The 24,254-nt window shown below is 38.3% G+C and overlaps 1 protein-coding gene across 4 annotated transcripts in view; it reads left to right on the top strand.

The window, feature by feature from the left end:
• LOC150089519 (glucose transporter type 1-like) overlaps positions 1-24,254 on the top strand; it is a 1,237,972-nt gene that overhangs the window by 910,715 nt on the left and 303,003 nt on the right. The gene's annotated exons all lie outside the window — the stretch shown is intronic.

Below are 24,254 nucleotides of genomic sequence, written 5' to 3'. Positions count from 1 at the left end.
CACACACACACACACACACACACACACACACACACACCTTTATCTGCTTGTGGCTATTGATCTGCCATAAATGTGCACAAACTGCAACACCCAGCTTACTTGTCCACCGTTTACTCATCAATTACCCTATATAGAATAGTGACATATATATACAAAACTATGTACATAACTTTTTTTATCATAATTAGTCACATTATGGCCTTAATGCTCTTGTGCCGTAAAATCCATAAACAAAAATTGAACAAGCTACCTCTTTTGTTATCCAACTTAACACTTTGGGATCAATCCCTGCTAATGATTCCTGTAATGCTCTATGATGTCATCTGGTCCATGGGTGATTATCAGGTCTAGAATATTCTTGCCCCCTTGTACTTTCCTGAAAATGCTGAGACAAATAACAATCATCTAGTTGATACTTACAAATTTTTTCCCTATGGTCAATTTCCTTCTCACTTCCTCCATTCAGTTAGGAGCAAATTGAAATCTCCTGTAATAAGAGATTCACACTTGCTCACCCATTCCATTTGCACATAAAGGCCTTCATTATAAACTTCACATTCTTTTGGTCTGTAAATAATTCCCACTCTCATTATACCTTTGCTTCCAATTATCTATGACCACAATAGATTTTATATTGGCATGCATAACTTCCAAATCTGAAAAAGCTTTTGTAGTGCTTAGGCTGCTTTGGATAAGAATCATGACCACACCATCCCTTTGGGTTTCTCTGTTTTTCTTATATACATTGTATATACCATAGTGAAAATCTTCATCCCCTATTTGCTGGTGACACCATATTTCCTTAACCGTAGTATGCAGGCATTAGTTGTCCTAACAAGGAGTTCAGATTCAACCATTTTATTGGTGACGCTCCTGACATTACTGTGAACACAGCATTCTCATATGGGTTACTACCCTGATACAACCCTTGAAAATTATTTAAGCTTATCTCCCTAGCATTAGCTTCTTGTTCATTTGTAATGTCACTACTCGCAGATCTTGCCAATATTGGCTGCTATGGTAAGAAAGAACTCTCACTGATGTACATTTGGTGTGCTGAGTACACCAGCATGTTGGTGTACTAAGCACACCAAACATGCTTGTTTTCATATGCTAACAATAAAAGGTCTGTTTTGTTTTTTACTGCCATATTTCTCAATTAACAGAAATAATGATGCATATCTAAAGCCAAATTGATGTTGAAAGAATACCAAAATTCCTTATGATCAGTATTCTAATGGATTTCCCCCTCCCCCATTTGCAACATTTTACAGGATTGCTCACTTCACAGTTAAATTGAGACATGTAGAATATGTTGGTAATTTTGAACAGCTCACAGTAAACATCATTTGCAGGTTTGCCAACAAAAAGCTGAAACTTGTTGTTATTATTATTATTATTATTATTATTATTAACTACGTGGTGCAAGGAAGCCTCAGGCTTATGCTGCACCAGCCAAAAAAAAAAAAAAATATTCCCGAGTTACCCTGAGAGAAAGAGAGAGAGAGAGAGAGAGAGTCAAAGGGAATCACCAAGAAAGAGAAGAATGGTGATATCCGACTCAGGACCCTGGGTGTGCCAAGCCCATACTCACCAGACCAGATGTGAGCCCCTGGGGGTATGGGAAGTGCAAAGCATATTTATTTATTGTTGAATATTATTTTGTTATATTCTTTTTTTAAATTGTCTGAATGCAATTAAGTTATCATTTTAGTGTTTTCGTGTTCTAAATAAATCAACAATATATAGTCTCATTACTCATTTCAATGAGATATGTAATGTAAACGAGACAAAGTGCCTATATCACTTTTGTTGTTAAGTTTAAACATAATAAAACACTTGAAAATATGTTCAAGAGTTTATTATCCTCCAAAATTTTATTGTATTGTACTTGATTCTGCATCAATGAAAAAAAAATAATAATAAAGTAGTAATAAAAATGAAACAAAATATTCACACTCTTCCTATTTCCATAATGTAATCATTCAATTCTGCTTTGAACTTAGTCAGACTCAGCGCTTGTCATGTTGTGACATAACTTATTCTAGATTTGACTATGTGCTACCCATACGTGAACTTCATAAAATCCAATCTTTTGTTATCCCCCAGATTTTATATTTACCCCCTGGTTCTTGTCTTACCTACAAGGAAGGACAGTCTATCTTCATTCGCTGTACTCAATCTCTTTAGCACTTTATACACCTGAATACCCTAGTTGTTAAACTTTGTAGTCCTCCTTTTAGAGCTTTCTTCACATGTTCATCGATTTGTCTTCTTCATATGTGCAAATATGTAAAGTCTGATGACCCATTTATGACCTATTAACAGAATATGAGAGATGGTGACAGGTATTCCTCTTAAACTAATAAAATTTTAGGGCAGAAAGCCTGTGTACATAAAATTTGAACTAACATTATTTAGTCTAATTTCATCATTACTTCAATCATGAGTTTTGAGACAAACAAAATTCATACATTAGGCATCATTATTATAACATCTCAGGAAAAATCATGTTTATCTAACCCAATTAGCTGTTTAGACAGAATCACTCATGAGCTGAGCACAGGAAATATTAGCATTAGTAGAAGCATATAATGCAAGAAAGCAAGCTCATATAGCATCTGCAAAAAAAAAAAAAAAAAAAAAAACACCCCACCCTTCCCATTTTACTCATCCATTTGCTCCAAAGGTTTATCCAGTTCTTCCTTCAATTTCTTTAAGCCATTAAACTTCCACAACAACAGATGAAAGTTTGTTACAGCAATCATCCACCCGCTGGCTAAAGAAAAATTTCTGCAACTGTTTTCCTCAAAATTCGAATTTATGCCCCTTCAAGTGTGAAATCTGAGCTAGAGGAAGAATCCCATCAGCATTGAGCTTGCCCAAACCGTTAAAGGCCTTATACACCTCAATCAAATCACCTCGCAGGTGCTTAGTCTCCAGAAGCTGCAATTTTCAGAACTTAAGCTTTTCTTGGTAAGAGTTCCCTCACCAATCTCATTGCCCTTTTCTGTATCAAATTCCAGCAGCTCTACATCCTTCCTGATGTAGAGCTGCTATTATGATATCCAGCCATGATCCAGACCTGTATGCTGTGCAATACTCATGGTGTGGCCATTTGGATAAGTCTGACCATTGACTTATCCAAAGGGATAATCACTTCCTTTTCCCTGCTAGCAAAATTCCTGTATATCATTGACAATACCCGATGAGCTGCTCTGGCAGCCTGTCTGCACTGCTCAGAAAACTTCATATCTAACTGCACAATTACCCCCAGGTCTTTTTAAATCTCCACTACCCTGAGTGTAGTTACCGCCCAGTACTTTATTCTGGGGTTACTGCTACCCATATGCAGTAATTAAACTAAAGAAGTTTAACATTGCCTTGACAATGTTAATCTTCAGTTGCCACTGCTCAGCCCAACTTTGCTAGATCCTGTTTCAGTAACGTAGTCATTACTATCACTAACAACCCTGCCAACCTTCGTATCATCTGCGAACTTTGACGTTAAGCCTGATATATCCATATATCCATATATCTATATATCCATATAGATATATCCATAATAAATTAAATTAAGCTATGCTATTATATTGTGCCTGATATATCTTCATCAATATCATTGATCAATGTAGAAAACAACAATGGGGCCAACAGATATTGACAAGGAATATTACAACTTTCTGAAAGTGATAAAGCCCAAGAAACCTATAGGTAAAAATAAATCCAAAGAATCAAAAATTAGTCAAGGGACACTTGTTATGATGAACCAAAGACAACAAATGAAGAGCAAGAAAAACACTGACAAGGAAAAAATTTAGTATACTGAGTTATGCAAAGCCATTAGAAAGAGACTCAGAGAGGACATGAGAAAATTTAACACAAGAAAAGTAGAACAAGCATTAAAGGAAAACAAAGGATTTAAATCAGCAGCCATGAGCAGTAATACAGAAAGACAAATGATACTGAAACTGAAGAATAGTGATAGTGTACTTATAAATAGCAGAGAAGGCATAATTCAAATAGCAGAAGACTACTATAGTGAATTATACAAGGAGAAAGGAAATGATGCCAGCAGTGGGGAAGATGGCTCGCAAATTAGTAACACATACAACATACCTGATATCCTTCCTGATGAGGTAGAACATGTGTTGAAGAAAATTAAGAATCAGAAAGCCCCGGGAAAAGGTGAAGTTACTGTAGAGTTGTTAAAATTGGGAGGAAGAGACGTGACACAAAAACTGGCAAGGCTCTTCACAAAATGCATTAGAAAAGGTGTGATGCCTAAGGAGTGGAATAATGTAATAAGTTTTGCTGCATAAGAAAGGAGATAAATCAGAAATTAGAAATTATAGACCAATTAGCTTGTTATCCCACATCTACAAGTTGTTCACAAGCGTCATTACTAACAGATTAGAAAGAATACTTGATGAGAATCAAATGAAAGAACAAGCTGGCTTTAGGACAGGATTCTCAAGTATGGATCACCTTCACGTAATATCACAGCTAATGGAGAAAGCAAATGAATATAAAACACCATTTATAAGGGCATTTGACTCTTTAAAAGCATTTGACTCTATACAGCATAAGGCAGTGTTTCTGGCACTGGAAAGACAAGGCATCGATACCCCATATATTATGATTTTGAAGAAAATATATGAGAATGCTACCTCCTTTATTAGACTAGATAGACAGTAGTAAATTTAAAATTGAGAAAGGAATTCCACAAGGAGACACAATATCTCTGAAGTTGTTTACTGCTGCCCTTGAGGAAGCTTTCAGAAGATTACACTGGTCACAGAAAGGAGTCAATGTGAATGGAGAGTACCTAAACCATTTATGGTTTGCAGATGACATTGTGGTCATAAGCCACGATCCCAAAGAATTCATTTTCATTTGAGTGAGCTTCCATCTCGGTTGCCACCCGGATTTCCATCCATATGCAACCAATTCTCATTTAGTATATCAGTCTTAAACCTTAGTTGTAAAAAACCAATATATAAAGACCAACTGGTCAACTCAAAATCAATAAATCAAAACTAATCGACCATTCAGCCTTGTGGTGGGGATGGGCAATCACACCACACACCACAAGTTACCGTCCCCACCACGAGGAGGTAGGTCACTACTACCACCCAGGCATCGCCCGGCAGCGACTATAAGCCATTTTAACAAAACTTAAAAAAGAACAAAAGAATTCATAATTTTCAAAAATATACATCAAATTTGCTTCTGTGAGAGCCAGTGTCCCAAAGTCCATCCTCACTCTTAAATCCTCATATAGAGGGCAATATAGCAAAATGTGAAGGCCAGTCTCAGTTTCTCCACACTCACAAAACTCCGTAAGGGTCAACCCCAAACGAAACAGCCTTGACCTCAGGCCATGCCCCGTAACGACAGCAGCAGCTGCAAACCCAAATCGGAGCCAGGAACATCATTCCCTACTCACAACATGGACCGAGGGCATAAAGGTATACAAATGACGACCTTTCTCAGAGTTTGTCCATTGGAATTGCCATGTGGTACTCAACTCATCATTGATTCGCACCCGTTCCGCTCTTATACCAGGGAAACCAGCCAGCCGCCAAAAAATCACTCTGGTAATCCCCCGCTTAAGGGCATATCGCAGAGCAAACTGCGCCACAACCAACTCCGCAGGCATCTTCCCTGCAAGGACGCACAGAGCATCCGTGGACACAGTTCTACAAGCCCTGGTTATACCTAAGAGAGCAAATCTCTGTGCCGAAGACAAGATTCTACGAACATGAGAATGTTCTATATACCCTCCCCAAGCCCCAGCAGCGTAAGTCAGAATCGGGATAAAGATATTATCATAAAGTAGGTGGAGGGCACCACCCTTTATACCCCATTCAACGCGCGTGACCCGCTGGAGCTTGGCATATAATCGTTTCACCTTATCTCGGACATAGGCAGCATGTGCTACCATAGAAAGTCGCTCTCCCAGGACAACACCCAGGTACCTAGTCTTTTTAACCACTCTAAGCGAGAGATCACCAGAACGACACAAAGGAGGGCAAGTTCCACTGAGGCGTCCCCTCAAGAGAACTGCAACAGATTTTTCAGCTGAGACCTCCAGCTTATGCTGAGCAGACCAATCTAACAATTGGCTTAGAGAAGCAGCTGCACACTCCTCAAGCATCTGGCGGGACTCTCCACACACCAAGATAACTAAATCATCAGCATAAGCTATTCTGGTCGTACCTTCCACTGCTTGCATTTGTAGGAACTCATCGAGAACCCAATTCCAGAGAGTCGGCCCCAGAACCGAACCCTGTGGACATCCTCTATGCACTCTTCTCTCACACTTCATGAAAGGAGTACGATCCCAAAGAATTAGAGGAAAATCTTAATCAGTTATTAGCATTAGCATTAGCATTAGTAGAGGCATATGATGCAAGAAAGCAAGCTTATTCAGCGTCAGCCAAAAAAAAAAAAAAAAAAACACATCACTCCCACTTCACCCCTCCGTTCGCTCGAAATACCTGTCCAGTTGAGCCTTAATTTGTTTAGGCTATCAACTTCAACAACAAGTGATGGAAGTCGATTCCACCAACCAACCACCCGCTGACCAAAGGCAAATTTCCGCACATCTATCCGACATCCATCTTTCCTCAACTTGAATTTATGCCCTCTGAGCTGATTATTCTGAGCAAGATGAAGAATCCCATTGGCATTGAGCATGCTCAAACCATTCAAAGCCTTATACACCTCTATCAGATCACCTCGCCGGTGCCTTGTCTCCAGACTCTGTAATTTGCAAAACTTAAGCCTTTCTTCGTAAGAGCAACCCTTTGTTCCATTCACTAATCTTGTTGCCCTTCTCTGTACCCGTTCCAGCAGCTCTACATCCTTCTTGAAATGAGGCCTCCAGACCTGTATACAGTACTCAAGATGTGGCCTAACCATTGCCTTATACAAGGGAATAATCACCTCCTTATCCCTGCTAGAAAAATTCCTGTATATCATTGACAAGACACCATGAGCTACTCTTGCAGCTCATCTGCACTGCTCAGAGAACTTCATATCTGCCTGCACAATTACCCCCAGGTCCTTTTCATTCTTCACCACTGTCAGTGTAGTACCGCAGAGTTGATACGTTGCTCTGGGGTTACTGTTTCCCATATGTAGTACTTTACATTTGTCAATGTTAAACTTCATTTGCCACCTCTCAGCCCATCTGTACAACCTTTCCAGATCCTGTTGCAGCAGCATAGCGTCAGTGGTGTCCTTAGCAATCCTGCCAACCTTTGTATCATCTGCAAACTTGGACATTAAACTTGATATCCCATCATCAATATCATTCATAAACACCGAAAACAACAATGCAGAGTTAGTGAGGATTTTGGACTAAAGATGAATCTGGCTAAAACAAAACTAATGATTAACAAGTATGCCACAGAAAAGGATATAATGATTGAAGGAGCAGTCATATATTTATGACTGCTTCTTCAATATATTTATCTGGAACAAGTCATTAGCTGCAATAATGATAAATGGCTGGAAGTCAAGAGAAGAATAAATTTTGTATGGATAGCATTCAGGAAATGTAGTCACATACTGAGGAGCAATATCCCAGTTTGTCTGAAATGTAAAATAATGAACCAATGTATACTCCCCACCATGACTTATGGAAGAGAAGCTAAGAACTACACAGTGAAGAATGGAACAAATTATATTGGGAGTCAGACTTAGATAAGAAGAGAAACACATGGATTAAGCAGCAAATTGAAGTAAAGGACATTCTTATCAAAACTAAAGAACTAAAATGTTCATGGGCAGGACACATAGCTTGAAGACATGATGACAGTTGGACTAAGAAAATAACAGAATGGTTCCCAAAAGGAGCTAGAAGAAAACCTGGAAGACAACAACGGAGATGGACAGGTGAAATTCATGAGTTTGTTAGTAGTAAATGGATGGTCATTGCACAAAACAGAAGGAACTGGAAATTTTCTGGGAAATGGCCGATGATGATGATGGATTGTGTGTTTAGTGTCAAACGGCACCAAGGGTTTCCCCCATCTCCGCTGATGATGATGGATTGAGTGATACTATTCTTCCTCTTGCTTAGACCATTCATCATTTGGAAGGATTTTTGAGGATATATCTGTGGAAATTTTGTCTTCAGCCAGCAGGTATTTGACTGTTGGAAAAAGCTTCCTTCTGGTTGCAGCAGTTGTAATGACAAATGATGCAAGAAAGTAAGCATACATAGCCAAAATAAAAAAAATAATAATAATAAAAAAATAACCCTGCACAGTTCACCCATCTGTGCCCTCTAAGAATTTGTCTAGTTATTCCCTGAATTTATTCAACCCATCCAATTTCACAACAACAGATTGAAGCCTGTTTCAACAATCCACCACTTGCTGGCTGAAGGCAAACTTCTGCCTATCTATTCTGCAACCATCCTTCCTCAACTTCAATTTATGCCATCTGATGAGTAAATGTTGTCTCAGCAAGTGGAAGAATGCCATTAACATTTAGCTTACTCAATCCATTCAAGGCTTTAAACACCTCATTCAGATCTCCCTGCAGATGCCTAGTCTCAAGATTCTGCAGTTTATAGAACTATGCCTTTCTAGGTAAGAGCACCCTTTTGTTCCCTTCACCAGTCTGGTTGCCCTTCTCTCAACCTGTTTCAACACATGGAAATGATACATCCTTTCTAACACAAAGCCTCCAGACTTTTATACAATACTCAAGATGCAGCCTAACCATAGCTTTATACAAAGGGATAATCACCTCCTTATCCATGCTAGCAAATTTTCTGTATATCATTGGCAAAAACCCATGAGTTGTCCTTGCAGAATGTATGCACTTCTGATAAAATTTCGTGTTTCACTTTTTCATTCTCCTACCCTGCATATAAAATCACTCCGGATTTTAAAAAGCTCGTCTTAAGAGTTCTGTCTGGCACAACATAGGGAGCCGACCGTTACACACTAATACATCTGTTATTACACACTAATACATCATGCATTAATACAGTCACACCTGGACTACGATTCTGTAGTCAATAGCTCTGCTAGACCAAACGCCTTACATTGGCTTGATCCTGTACACCACAGTGCTGTTCGTCTTGCACTGGGGCATACCGCATATCACTGGTTCAGAGCCTATACACTGAAGCGCATTAAACACCCTTGCAGCTATGCAGACAAATGCTTTTATTCAGTTATGCAGCAAAACTCAAAGGGAATCCAAATTGCCCCATTTGGAATGGACTTTTCTCTCCTAAATGGGAAAACCTTTATAAAGTTTTCTCATCTATAAATCCACCAACCGGTATATGTCTTTGCTCACTACAGACTAACTGGCAAATTGATCTTAGTACGATACAGCCTACTGCCTCTCATACAATCCCACCTTGGATGTATCATATACCGCTGTGTGACTTTTCATTCACAGCCTCGAGTCACCACTACGTCCCAACAGAACATACTACAAATACATGCTACACTAAGAACCCAGCATGGCCACTACACACCGATCTATATAGATGGATCTAAAACTGACAAGCACATTTGTGCAGCAGCAGTAGCAGTGTTTCCTAACATTACCATATCCAAAAAGCTCCCCACTGAATGTAGTAACTATACTGCAGAATTCTGTGCTATCCACGTAGCCTTAAACCACACACTCTCAAGAACCATATTGCACAGTGTTATATATACCAACTCCATTAATGGTATCCAAGCTATACAACACAATATAAAGAATGATAGGCACCTCTGTAGCCAGGTGGGAAGGAGCAGCAGTGCGTAGCACACGCTTCTTGATTAGACCGGGGTTCGAGCCCGTCACCACCAAATATGGAGGATGCAGAAAGGTCAGGGAATGACCACCGCATATCCCGGAGCAATGTGGCCTTAGTTGCTAATGCTTCTAAGAACCAAATAACAACAACATAACAACAAAGAATGATAACTCCCTACTTAGACAGATTTGGAATACTCTGACTAAATTAAACCAGAATAAACAACAAGTTCTCTTTTGTTGGATCTCTGGTCATGGTGGAATTTCTCGAAATGAACAGGCTGACCTAGCTACCAAAACTGCTACTGATCCTGTAGACCAAACCTTCACTACACCTTGCATCTGACTACAAGTACATGATAAAGAAATGATGGCTTGAACGATGGCAACACATCTGGCAGAATCAAGGCAATAATAAACTACTTGGTATAAAAAAAAAGATCTAAAACCATGGAGTTCTAGTATACGTGAGAACTGACCTGAGGAAGTCGTATTAGACCGATTACAGATCAGTTACACTCACTTGACACATCTTTATTTGCTTGCAGCCACTGACCCACCACAGTGCACAAACTGCAACACTCATCTTACAGTCCAGCATATATTCATTGATTGCCCATTTACAACAGTGAATGACAACTCTCTCTGCCTCATTTTTAGCAATGAACACTCTGAGTATAGCTCACCTCCTAGCAGATAGCCTCAGGTGCACAAAATCTTTCCTTTCCTTAAACAGATACAAATCTATAACTCACTCTAAACTTTAACCACAATCCATATAGATAAAAAAAAAAAAAAATCAAAAACAGAGCACTGAACTCTACCATAGTTAGGTGCATTATGGCTATGTTGCCCTTGTGCCATAAAGCCACCAAACAAACAACAAACATCTCCTACCCTGAGTTTAGCACCATACAGTTGATAAGTCACTCTGAGGTTAATGCTACCCATAAGCAGTACCTTGCATCAATGTTAAACTTCAACTGCAGTCTATCAGCCCAATGACCAACTTTCCTAGTCAAGTTGAGGTAGGTAGCTTGTCCTGATCACTGTCATTAACCATCCTGCAGTCTTTTATGTGCAGTAGTTTCAAAAGTCTTCCTAAAATCCAAGTATATCGTGTCAAAATTATTTTTTGCATCCAGTTCCTTGGTCACTGCATCATAGTAACATATCAGATTGGTTAGACCCGACTGCCCCCTAAAAAATCCACGCTGTGATTGCAGTATAATTCCATGCCCATCTAGATGGTCCTGCATTATTTCTTTAGCTGTTGATTCCATTATTTTCCTTGCAACAGATTTTAATCTAACAAGTCTGTTATTGCTATCGTCACCTTTTGATCCCCCTTTATGATTAGGGGATATATATTCACCATCTCCAGTTCATAGGGACCTTCCCTGAATCCAAATATGCTCTCACTATTATGACTAAGGGTTTGTTTATCTCTTTTGCAGCCTTCCTTAATATAATTGGATGGATTCCATCTGGCCCAGGTGCCTTTTTTACGTCCATCCTCAACAATTTCTCTTCCACTTTTCTTTCTGTTATTACAAAATGAAGGCACATTATAGCCATAGCAGCTTATGTTCCATTAAACCTCCATAATAGCAACAACAACAACAACATTATAAAATGATTTGGCTCCTCATTAGAGTTTGAGAACCTTCTGGCATCCCCTTCCCTAAAGAAGTCCTCAGGCATGAATGTAGTTTCAAAATATCTATTCAATTTGTATGCAATCTGAGTACAGTCATCAACAGTTAACCCATAACCATCAAGTTGCATAATGTGATTCAACCACTCCCTTCTACTGTTAATATAAGCATTGAGTCTTTGCTGTTCTTCTTTGCATTCTTTGTCAGAGACTTCTCACCATCTGCTTTACCTTGCCTAACCTTCTCTGTGACTTGATTATGGACTGATTTATATCTACCATAGGCTTCTGTGTCACCTGATAATTTATATGTATCCCATGCTCTTTTCTTCTGTGCCATATGTCTCAGTAGATCATCTGGCATCCATTTAGGTCTAAACCTTGAATAGTATTCCTTTGTTGGTTTGTAAAGGTTAGTAGCTTCTTTGATTACTTCCCTTTAGACTAGACTTCCTATTTAGAATTTGCTGTTGGTAACATTATCAGTTGGTCCCACTGCACAGAATTTAAAAACTGCCTGATACCATTGTAGTCACCCCTACGAAAGCAAAAGCCTTTCCCTTTACATTTGACAATAGTTATGTTTTTAATTAAATCCCACATTAGTACACTGTGTTCACTGCCACTCTGTTGGTCTTTTACCTGCAGATTCTTAATGCATGTTGAATCACCGCTGATAACCGTATCAAGAGTATTGCTTCCTCTTGTTGCCTGCTGCTGTAGAAAACCATTATCCAAGAAATCCACAAAAGTCTTGGTAATATGTGAGTGACCAACCTACACATTCCAGACAACATCTGGAAGGTTAAAATTCCCTATTATGATACATTCTGATTTGCTGGACCACTTTGTTTTTCTGTATAGCTGTTTAACATACTCATCACAGTCATTAGGCCGATAACACACTCCTACTCTAGATTTTGTTTTCCCAGATATCACACTAAACTGAATAAACATTGCACTCATCATTCCTGTAAAATGGATGCACTGCCTTAGATTTAATATGCTGCTTTAATTAAGAGCATATTCTCTCCATCTCTCTTGTTCTCTCTCTCTGTCCTTGCTCTATACATTGCACTCCCCATATTCAAATTCAGCATTGCTTATGTCTGATTGACATCACTTTTCTGCTGTTGCTACAATGTTTGCATTTGATGATTTAATCAGTACATCGATAAATTTGATGTACTGATTAAAAAAATAAATTTGATGAATCATATTCATCAAATTTATGTATGGTGCTCCTAGTATTAGTTTGTGGGAAATATACATGAACATATTCTTACTCTTAATTACTCTAATGTCCATGGATTTATTTGTTCCATGATGAACCACAGCAGGGCCTAAAGTCCCAGACACCTTTCTTTCCATGCTGCTGCATGTACGATAGTAGCAGTGCAAGAATCATTTTCATCTCTGCCTCAGTCTGTTAGTCTGTGTATTTTCCCCCTCAAGCTAGCAGTTTTCTGACCCACCTATTACTGCTTCAGTAGCATCAGCAAATATTCTTGCATTCCTTCTATTCAAGTGTATCCCATCCCTGATACAGTCTCTCCTGTTAACAAGCACTGACCATGCTGAGAAAAATTCTACCCCACAAGCCTTGCACAATCTCTCCAGGTTCAATTGGTTGACAAGGTTCTCATCATGTACTCCTTCCTATCTTGTCAGGGCAAAATTGCAGACACTGTCAAATTCAGTCCTAACTTGCAACGTTTTCTGAACAATGCCCTGTAATTGTTAAGTCCTCAGATCTCCTACTCTTAATATTATTAGTGCTAACATGTACAACAATATCATTTTTTGTGCCCTTAAAAGATATCTGATCTATAACATCATCTGCTTTTCCCCCAATGGACATAGCCTGGTCCTATTCTACCCTATTCCCTTTGCACAATATATTTCTCATTTTACTAATAATAGAGTCACCGACCAGCAAATTCTGCCTTAGAGAGATTGATGCTGTGTTGTATGATGCACAAGTGTGAGCTCTGGCATTGAGTTGGGCAGCTGAGAGTTTAATGGGCTCCCATTTTAATTCCTTTGAGGGTATCTACTTTACTCTTCAAACTCTCACAAATGCCTATCAGTACACTGAGTGGGTGCCTGATTTATCCACACCCCCTATACCTAGCACACCCAAAGACATCAGTTTGACTGGATCATGTCCTGTTCCCAAAAGGTCTGTAAAAATTTCACAAGTTGTACATTTTTTAAGGCTGTGATATATTGGAGCATTACCCTTCATTTCTCCTCCAAGCTACAACACTCCCACTACTTTGTGCCCATTGCTTTTCTGCTCTAGTCTGGGGCATGTTTTTTGTTTAAATATAATTTAATTTATTAACAATGAAAATTGATTAATTGACAATACTACACTAAGCTAATAGATTCCTCAATGCAGTGGTGAGCTATAGTGGGCTCACGAGAGCCCATTGTTATTTTTTTTGAAAATTTGCGAGCCCATTATTGAGACGATCATTTATTTTACAAATGAAATCCTAAATGCGCAATTATTGAGTATCCAGAGCCGAAACTACGGTGGGGCGAATGGGCCCCCATTCCCAGCATTTTATTGGTGAAATCGATCGGTTATGTATTGTAAAATTGCTTCATTTTTGATTTAATTACTGTCAGACCTCTGTTTAACCAACTTCTTTATACCAAATATTTTTAAATTCCCCTTGGTAATTACATTTAAAATACAGTAGCTTCCGTAGAATGAAATTATTTCCATGTAACGAAAAGATTAGGAGAGACAACTTTGTATACATTGTTCTCACCTCTGGCCTTTAGGTATGTAATTAGAAAGAGCGAATTAAGGGTGAAAGGGATTACTGTTCCAAAACATTAGTGGTGGCCGTAAAACTTATGCAGCCACATTCCGAGAAGTCGCGCTAGTCAATATGCTTTCCATAGCCAGTCAGAGGATTAAGAAGATTCCCAACATGGATAATAGCCTCTGGTCAACCCGTGTTGTGGTTCCCCTTTACTCCGACAAACGGACGTATGTTTTTCGGAGAAGTGAGTGATCCATGCCTTCCAGTAAATTTCTCCTGTCTATGTTTACATGGTCACAGTAGCTGAATATCTGAGTGATTGCGATATTTTGCAGTATTCAAAGAACTAGTGACAGTAGCAACGTATGTGGGGGGATTGAGGAAACTAAGATATTATATAAACTTTACAAAGATGAAATGTTGACAGATTTTGAAACTTTGTTGAGCCTTTCACTGCATAGAAAATGTTCTAAAATATAATGGCATATAGGCAATAATTAAAAAAAAAAAAAAAAAACTATTACCAATCTCCAAAAAACTAGCGCGAATTAGGGATGATTGCTAAAGAACTTGATGTGGAAACTACAAAGATTGGTCGTGTGTTCGGGCTACGAAGAACAGCTTGTAGCATGCGAATGTTAATTGTGAGTTAAGGGAATTATCCTGCATTGTGCAAACATTTTGAATCAGAGGCTGTCGTAGCCCAGTGGTCAGGCACGTGAGTGTATAAATATACATGCCTTGAGTGACCCGGGTTCAAGCACCATGACTGCTAAATACGGTGCTGTTTCTTGTATTCTCTCTACCTTGTGAACTCCGGTCACCCTGGAGTATAAACAGAAAATTTATTTTTATTTGGGATTGTTAAAGCGACTTTTAAATCTAGAATTTCTTAACCATTTAGCACTGATGATTGACATCTTGCAGGAGCCCTCTTGCATTTCAGAAGCTTACAGAGTTACTATGGCAAAAGCAGATAAATTAATTATTCGAACTATCAATGCTATTGCTAATTTGAAAAATTCTGAAGGAAAATATGAAGCTAAAATTGAGAGCATGTTGAAGTGGAAAGAATTTGAAGGAATCAAAATCAAAAGTAAGAACAGTAATATTACCTTGTGACAAGTTATTAAATGCATTGTTTTATCCAGGGTAAGTTATTAATGCAATAGGGTGATTTTAAATTAAATAAAGAAAATAATCATACTATTGAAAGAAATTTTAAACATATTTTACCAAAAATCGTGGAAGGACTTTCATCTCGGTGGCAAGTCTGTGAAAACCGAATAAGATTTTTGTTTTCTGATAAAATATGAAATAAAAATTAATGATTTTAGAGATTTTGTCGAAGACACTTTATCTATAAAATCGAGTGAAATTCCCTTTACAATTAAGAAAGCCAGAAATATCTTTGAAACCATTGCGATTAGCAGTGCTTAAACTGAGCGAGCTTTCAGCGTAACGAATAATATCGTGTGAATGAATGGATGAATGAATAAATGAATGAGTAAATGAATGAATAATGTTGAAAATTAAATACGTTGCAGATTATGATGACCATATATCTAAATGGAAAACCATTGCTTCAATTTGATCCGGATTGTTATATCAATATTAATAAAGAAGTAAATTACATATGGCAATTTTTAAAAGAAAATTTTCTTGAATATTTGTGCAATATTTTTTTCATGTATTCTGTGATTTTTTTGTGTACCTTTTCTAGAACAGTTTGTTGTTTATGTAATATTTGTTTTTATATTCTAGAATGTTTTGTGATAATTCGTTATTTGTAATATGGGAAATATTTTTGTTATTTTTTATTCGCAATATTAAAATTTTATCATGAAAAAAAAATGTATCCGTTATATTTTTCCTAGTTGTAAAAAAAAAAAAAAAATAATAATAAAAAAGTCGCGCGTCTGTCGAGCATGAGCTGTAGTTGGTTTTATGTGAAACATCCTTTGTGGGGGGTACCAACCGAGTAAATCTGATAGGTCACGGAAGTGACGTCACTTCCGTGACCGATCAGATTTAATAAATCTGATCGGTCCAAAATCGCTCCAAAAGGATGTTTCACATCAAAAAGTTGGCAAAAGTGCGAGCCCATTGTTAAAATATGCTCAGCTCACCACTGGTGGTATGTATTACACTATCAAGTTTTACAGTTGTTATAGGATTGGGTAGTTTGAATAAATTCAAGGAAGAACTAAAACTATTGGAGGAGATGGATAGGTGATATGGAGAATATTTTTTTAATTTTTATTATTATTATTTTTTTATTTGGATGATGCTGTATAATCTTGCTTTCCTGCATTATTTACCTTTCTTAATAATATTGCTAAAGCATTAAATTTGTAATAAAAAAAAAAAGGTAAAGTGCAGCCATTATCAACCCACTGCAGGATGGAAGCCTCCTCAACAATTCATGGGAAATGGACCATAATCTGCCACGCTGGTCCAGTGCGGGTTGGCAGATCGACCGTATTCAGCAGTCAGGGGCTTGAACCCCGTTCTACTCAAAGAGCGTGTGCTACTGCACTCCCTCTCCTGACCACTCGGCTACGGAGGCCTTTAAATTTGTAATATAACTACAAATTTAAAGAAATATAATAAATTAAATTAAACCTCTACTTGTGTGTTAAATCAAAATCCATAGCCCCTACTTTAAACTGAATTTAGACTTTTTTTGTATTTTAGTGAATAATTCCCTCAATAAATACCAATGTGAATTTCAAGGACACTGTGGTGTGTGTATGTGTGTGTGTGTTAAGATAAAAATAAATAAAACAGATGCCAGTAGCATAGCAAACTAGTAAATCGAAAGTGAAAAATAAACCATACATAACAAAGCAAAACAAAAATGGGGTGGGGGGAGGAGAATCAAGATAAAGGGTATTGCAGAAGGAACACTCCTAAAATACTTTAGAAAAAGCCAAAATATATGTTACCAAATAACAAAAATATATTTTAGGATATTATTGTAATAATAATAATAATAATAATAATAATAATATCCTAAAATATATTTTTGTTATTTGGTATCATATATTTTATATGTCAATTAATTAAAATTTAGTGATGCCGCCTGACTAGCATCAGATCCAAATTATGCGAAATACCACTAAAAGCTGAGACAAAAACTAACTATTTATAGTTTTTATAGTTTTGTTGGTCCAGTGTTACTGGACCAACAAAACTATAAATTAAAATATAATAGACTGACCATTATGCCCCATCTCCACAGAGGACCACATGGCTAATAATGGTCAGGGAATCACTGCATTTCAAACATTAGACAAAAATAAAATAGACTGATCATTATGCCCCATCTCGACAGAGGACCACATGGTCAATAATGGTGTCAGGAAAACACTGAATTTCGAATATTAGAGAAATCCATGCATATATGAACCGATACACTGATTTATTTGCAAATGCAATGGAATTGAATAATGTGGTCCTTATGCAGGGAAAAATTATAATAGAACAGAACCTAGCACTCACATGGCAACACCATTGATAATATACATGATATGACAATAAATATGACAACATATTTATACAAAGTATATTTTATTTATATGGCAGTAAGATGTAGCTATGAACATACCTGTATCAAACACAGGAACTTTTTGCCTTTCTCTTGTATTCAGCTTTGGGAGCATCCCTTTTCACAATCGGCTAACACGGCAGAACTCTGTTTTCTTTTGTATCTTTGTTCCATCGCTGTGATGTCTTGGTGGAAGCACTCACCATGTTCGTCACTTATGGCACCACAGTTTAGCAGGAAGAAATCTAGGTGTGAGTGCAAGAAATACATCTTCAGTGACATGTTGCCCATCAGTTTTTCGTAAGAAGTAATGAGATCTTCCACAAACTGCCTGCAGTTGCCTGCTTTAACATTTCCTAGAAAACCATTCGAAACATTTTGAAAGGCTTTCCATGCTGATTTCTCGCTATCACTAAGGATATATTTGAATTTTTCATCTTTTTGAAAAGTTGCCTTATTTGTGGACCAATAATGCTTGCCTTCATCTTCTCCGTACTAAGTCTTGGGAAATCCTCGTGCAAGTATGTGAATGCAATATCCTAAAAAAACTATTAACTTCCAAAGCCTTCATGAAATTTTTCATGAGAACTAGTTTGATGTGGAGTAATGGAAGTAAAACTTTATTTGGATCTACCAAGAGGTTCAAATGCTACATTCTTCATTCCAAGTGTTAATGATTTTTGTTGAGGCCAACTCCTCTTCTCATAGTGCATATCCTTGGCAGGACTATCCAACTCACAGAGAAAGCATCAGTACTTAGTGTAACCCTTTTGTAGTCCTAATAAAATGGCAGTTACCTTTAAATCACCACATATCTGCCACTCATACTTCTGATAGTGTCACCACATATCTGCCACTCATACTTCTGATACACCTAAGAGGATATTATTCTCCACGTTTGCGTATGTTTCTTTTTTGTGGATGGCGTATGCAAGAGGTATTGAAGGAAGCATTTTTCCATTATGTAATAACACAGCTTTAAGGCAATCCTAGAAGCATCTATAAATAGTCGCAATTCTTCAAGAATGTGCCTCGTGTTCATGGCTGCCATTAGGCCATCAACATTCTTAGAAACAATGAGTTCACCTTCTGTTTGACAGAAGTTATTATAGTCTTTATTTCGAGTATGAAATGTCACTTTCACAGAATGATCTAGAAGATTCCATTGTTATAGCCTGAAGGCCAAATGATCTGCCGTATTCTTTGGCAGTTGAAGATTCCTAATGAAGTCATTAATATCACTTTCTGTGATCTTATGTAGTTCAGATGGATAAAGATTTGGACAAAATGGTGGATCCCTTGACATAGATGGCTGCTGTACTTGTGTATATCAAGTTGATGTTCATTAGAATGAACAGGAAAATGATTGGGTGGTTCAGGAATAGGTAGTACTTCACCATGAGGCATGGGATGAATTTCAGATGGTATATTTGGATACATCACTGTCCACTTTTTCTTCATGGTCATCCCTTTTCTAATAGGGATGACAATGAAGACAATGGGGATGACAATGAGGCACTATACACCAATGATGATGAAATACCATACACAAGTAACAGTCTGTGATGTGATTTGTTGGCTCCCTCCATATCATGTGCATGGCAAAAGTCATAAAATCCCTTTTGATTCACAGACATGTTGAGTTTTGATGAACAGTAGTGCAGCATATGTGTGGAGTCTGGTTCTTGTCTTGGCCACGTACTTTACACCCATAGTACAAGGAGTAGGCCTTTTTTATTGCTAAAGTTTATGGATGCTTACTTGATGCTAATGCGACTTCTCCACATACGTCCAGAAGTTGTCTGGACTGTTCACACAATTATGGGGCATATTAATCCTACACAACACAAATATTGCACAAAAAGTAGGCCTCTCATAGAGAACAACAGTTGATTGAGTTGACTGGTAATTGTGCATTCAGATATGAAGTTTTCTGAGCAGTGCAGACAGTCTGCCAGGGTAGATCATGGGATCTTGTTAATGGTAATTTTGCAAGCAGGGATAAGGAGATGATTGAGTAAACTCCTGTTATGACACTTTTAAGCTGACTTACTTTAAAGAATACTGTAAATGGGATCCTCAGTTCAGGAGGCTGTGTTTCATGTTTCATTATTATTATTATTATTATTTTGGTAAGTAATATTTATTATATATATATATATATATATATATATTTTTTTTTTTTTTTTTTTTTTTGAATATTTATGAAACAACAATTTACACGCAGGTTGAAAACCAGTGAACTTCATGTACTATACTTGCTTGGCCTTTTCATCCTTTCTTTATTATTATTATTATTAGTCATAGGTGCAAGAAAGCAAGCTTATGCAGCATCAGCCAAAAAAAAAATAAAAAATAAAAAAAAAATAAATAGATAAAAAATAACCACTTCCACTTCACCCCTCTGTTCGTTCGAAACACCTGTCCAGCTGAGCCTTAAACTTATTTAAGCTATCAACTTCCATGACAAGGAATGGAAGTCTGTTTCACCAACCAACCACCCGCTGGCTAAAGGCAAATTTCAGCACATCTATCCTACGTCTGTCTTTCCTCAATTTGAATTTATGCCCTCTCAGGTGATTATTCTGAGCAAGAGGCAGAATCCCATCAGCATTGAGCATCTCAAACCATTCAAGGCTTTATACACCTCTATCAGATCACCTCGCTGGTGCCTAGTTTCCAGATACTGTAATTTGCAAAATTTGAGCCTTTCTTCTTAAGAGCACCCCTTTGTTCCATTCACTAATCTTGTTGCCCTTCTCTGTACTCGTTCCAGCAGCTCTATATCCTTCTTGAAATGAGGCCTCCAGGCCTGTATACAGTACTCTAGGTGTGGCCTGACCATTGCCTTATACAAGGGAATAATCACCTCCTTATCCCTGCCAGAAAAATTCCTATATATCATTGACAATACACCATGAGCTACTCTTGCAGCCCGTCGGCACTGCTCAGAGAACTTCATATCTGCCTGCACAACCACCCCCAGGTCCCTTTCATTCTCTACCACTGTCAGTGTAGTACCACAGAGTTGATCTGTTGCTCTGTGGTTGCTGTTTCTCATATGTAGTGCTTTACATTTGTCAATGTAAAACTTCATTTGCCACCTTTCAGCCCATCTGCTCAACCTTTCCAGATCCTGTTGCAGCAGCATAGTGTCAGTAGTGTCCTTGACAACTCTGCCAACCTTCGTATTGTCTGCAAACTTGGACATTAAGCTTGATATACCATCATCAATATCATTTATAAATACAGAAAACAATAATGGACCCAACACTGAACCCTGAGCGACTCCACTGATAACATTAGTCCACGATGAGCAGTGTCCATTGATTACCACTCTCTGTCTTCTCCCCCTTAACCACCCCTTTATCCATAGCAGCAATTTGCCTCCAATGCCACACTGCTCCAATTTGTGCAGCAGTCTTCCATGTGCAACAGTATCAAAAGCCTTTCTAAGATCCAAGTATATAATATCAAAGTTATTCCCTGCATCCAGTTCTTTTGTGACTGCATCATAGTATCCAATCAAATTGGTCAGGCAAGACTTCCCCTTAATAAAACCATGCTGTGTCCGAGCTATAACTGAAGTCTTGCCTAGATGATCCTGCAGTCCTTCTTTAACCGGTGCCTCCATTAATTTTCCGGGAACAGAAGTTAAACTCACAGGTCTATAATTACTTGTGTCAGCCTTTGATCCTCCTTTGTGAATTGGGATCGAATTTGCACATCTCCAGTCCATGGGTACCTCCCCTGAGTCCAAGGAAGCTCTCATAATTATGGCTAAGGGTTTGCTTACTCCCTTTGCTGCCTCCTTTAATATAACTGGACAGATCCAATCCACCTCAGGTGCCTTTCTTGTGTTTATCTTCAACAATTTCTCCTCCACTTTACTCTCAGTTATTACAAGATTCTCTAGCTTACTGCCAGAGTTGAATAAACCTCTGGCATTCCCCTTGCTGAATAACTCCTCATGTGTGAATGTCGATGCAAAATATTCATTTAGTTTGTTAGCTACCTGAGCAGGATCATCAACAGTTGACCCATCGATATCAAGTGGACCAATCTGATTCATCCCCTTCCTTAACTAGAGTTTACATAAGTAAAGAACTCTTTGCTGTTTTTCTTTGCATCCCTTGCCAAAGATATCTCGTAATCTGCCTTTGCCTGCCTAACCTCCTTTGTAACTTGGTTACAGATCAACTTGTATCTCTCATAGGTTTCTGTGTCATGTGTTCATTTGTATGTATCCCATGCATTTTTCTTCTCTGCCATGTGTCTCATTAGTTCATCTGACATCCATTTAGGCCTAAACCTTGAACAATATTTCTTAGTTGGTATGTAAAGACTAGTAGCTTCCAAGATATGTTCTTTGAATGCTTCCCATTTTGAATTTGCTATTGGTAACATCATCAGTTGGTCCCACTGTATAGAATTTAAATACTGTCTCAGTCCATCGTGGTCACCTTTATGAAAGCAGTAACCCTTCCCTTTACCCCTAATGGTAGTTACCTCTTTGAGTAAATCCCACTTCAGTGCACTGTGATCACTGCCACCTAGTGGTTCATTTATCTGAAAATTCTTAATGCATGAAGAATCGCTACTGATAATCAAATCAAGAGTATTACTCCCTCTAGTTGCCTCCTGAACATGCTGATGTAGAAAACGATCATCCAATAAATCCACAAAAGCCTTGCTAGTGTGTGAGTGACCAGCCCCCAAATTCCAGTCATTATCTGGGAAATTAAAATCTCCCATTATAAGACTCTCTGATTTACTGGCCCACTCTATTTCCCTGTACAGTTTCTTATTATACTCATCAGAGTCGTTAGGCCTATAGCACACTCCTACTCTCAATTTTGATCTCCCATTGCTTATGTCAAACCAAACTGACTCGACACTGCACTGTCCACTGATGCCTACTGGCTTCACTTCCTTGGATTTTATGTATTTCTTAACTAATAGCATAACCCCTCCTACCTTCCTATCCTGTCTATCCTTTCTGTAGACATTGTATTCCCCAAATTCCAGTTCTGCCTTCCTTATATCTGTGTGACACCACGTCTCTGAAATCCCAACAATATCTGCCTTTGACGTTTTGAGCAATGCCTCAAATTCATCAAATTTATTTACTAAACTCCTACCATTGGTGTACATGCAAGTATACATGCACCTGTTCTTTTTCTTAGCTACCCTAACACAAACCCATGTGTTTACTTTTACCCCAATGATTCCCAGCAGTCTCTGAAATATCCTGCATCCTATTTTCCAGGCTGCTGCTCATTCCAATAGAAGCAGTGCAAGAATCTCTTTCACCTCTGCCAGTGGCTACTGTTAATCTATTAGTCCTTGTATCCCCCCCCAATCTAGCCGTTTTCCGACCCACCTAACACTGCCTCGATAGCATCAGCAAACATTCTTGCACCCTTTCTATTTAAGTGTATCCCATCCGTGTAGAAGCAGTCTCTCGTGTTAACAATTACAGACCAGGCTGAAAAAAATTCTACCCCTTGAGCCTTGCACAATCTTTCCAGGCCCGAATTGGTCGACAGGGCTCTCATCATATACTCCCTCCTATCGTGTCTGGGTAGAATTGCAGACACTTTCAAATTCAACCCTAATTCACGGCTTTTTTTCAACAGTGACCTGTACTTGTTAAGTAATTCCGCCGGTCTACTACTCTTAATATCATTAGTGCCAACGTGTACAACTATATCACCTTTTGTGCCCTTAACAGATGATATCTGCTCTATAACGTCATCAACCTTTGCCCCTGGCAGACATACCCTGGTCCTGTTCCACCTATCCTTTTTACAAAGCATGTTTCCCGTTTTCCTGACAATAGACAATAGAGTCACCAACAACTACTAGTTCCTTTGGGACCAGCGCATTCTGCCTTGGGGGCTGCCGCTGTGTTGCGTGATGACCAAGTGCAAGCTCTGGCATTGGTGTGGGCAGCTGAAAGCTTGACGGCCCCCTCACTTTTAATCCTTCAAGCTCTCATATAGGCCCATAACAACGCTGAGTTGTCGCCTGATTTCCTTACACTCCTTGCATCGTGCACACACAAAGACATCCTCCATGGCAGTATCATGTCCCGTACCCGACTGTTCCTCAAATATCAATCCAATAGTGCATTTTAAAAGGCTGTGATTCAGAGGGTGACTGCCCCCCCCTCAGTTCTCCCCTGAGCCACAGCACTCCCATTAGCTTGAGCCTTTTGCTTTGCTGCTCTGGTCTGAGTCATGATTTCGATTTATTTTCAATAAAATTTAAATTTCAGTACAAAATTAAAACCCTAAACTTGTATCCCAACACAGTTATAACGCTATATTTATATTTCAGTATTGAGTGTTATCTACGAAATCCCTTTATATAAGTAGAAGGGAATCACCAAGAAAGAGAAGAATGATGATATCCATCTCAGGATCCTTAACATTTTATTAACCTGGTAGTATTACTGCATTGCCTGACAGACCTGGCAGAAGAA

The sequence above is a fragment of the Mastigoproctus giganteus genome, chromosome 2 (assembly GCF_048544385.1).
Source record: "Mastigoproctus giganteus isolate SK-2022 chromosome 2, ASM4854438v1, whole genome shotgun sequence".
Taxonomy (NCBI): Eukaryota; Metazoa; Arthropoda; class Arachnida; order Uropygi; family Thelyphonidae; genus Mastigoproctus; species Mastigoproctus giganteus.
This window is presented reverse-complemented; position numbering and strand designations above follow the sequence as displayed.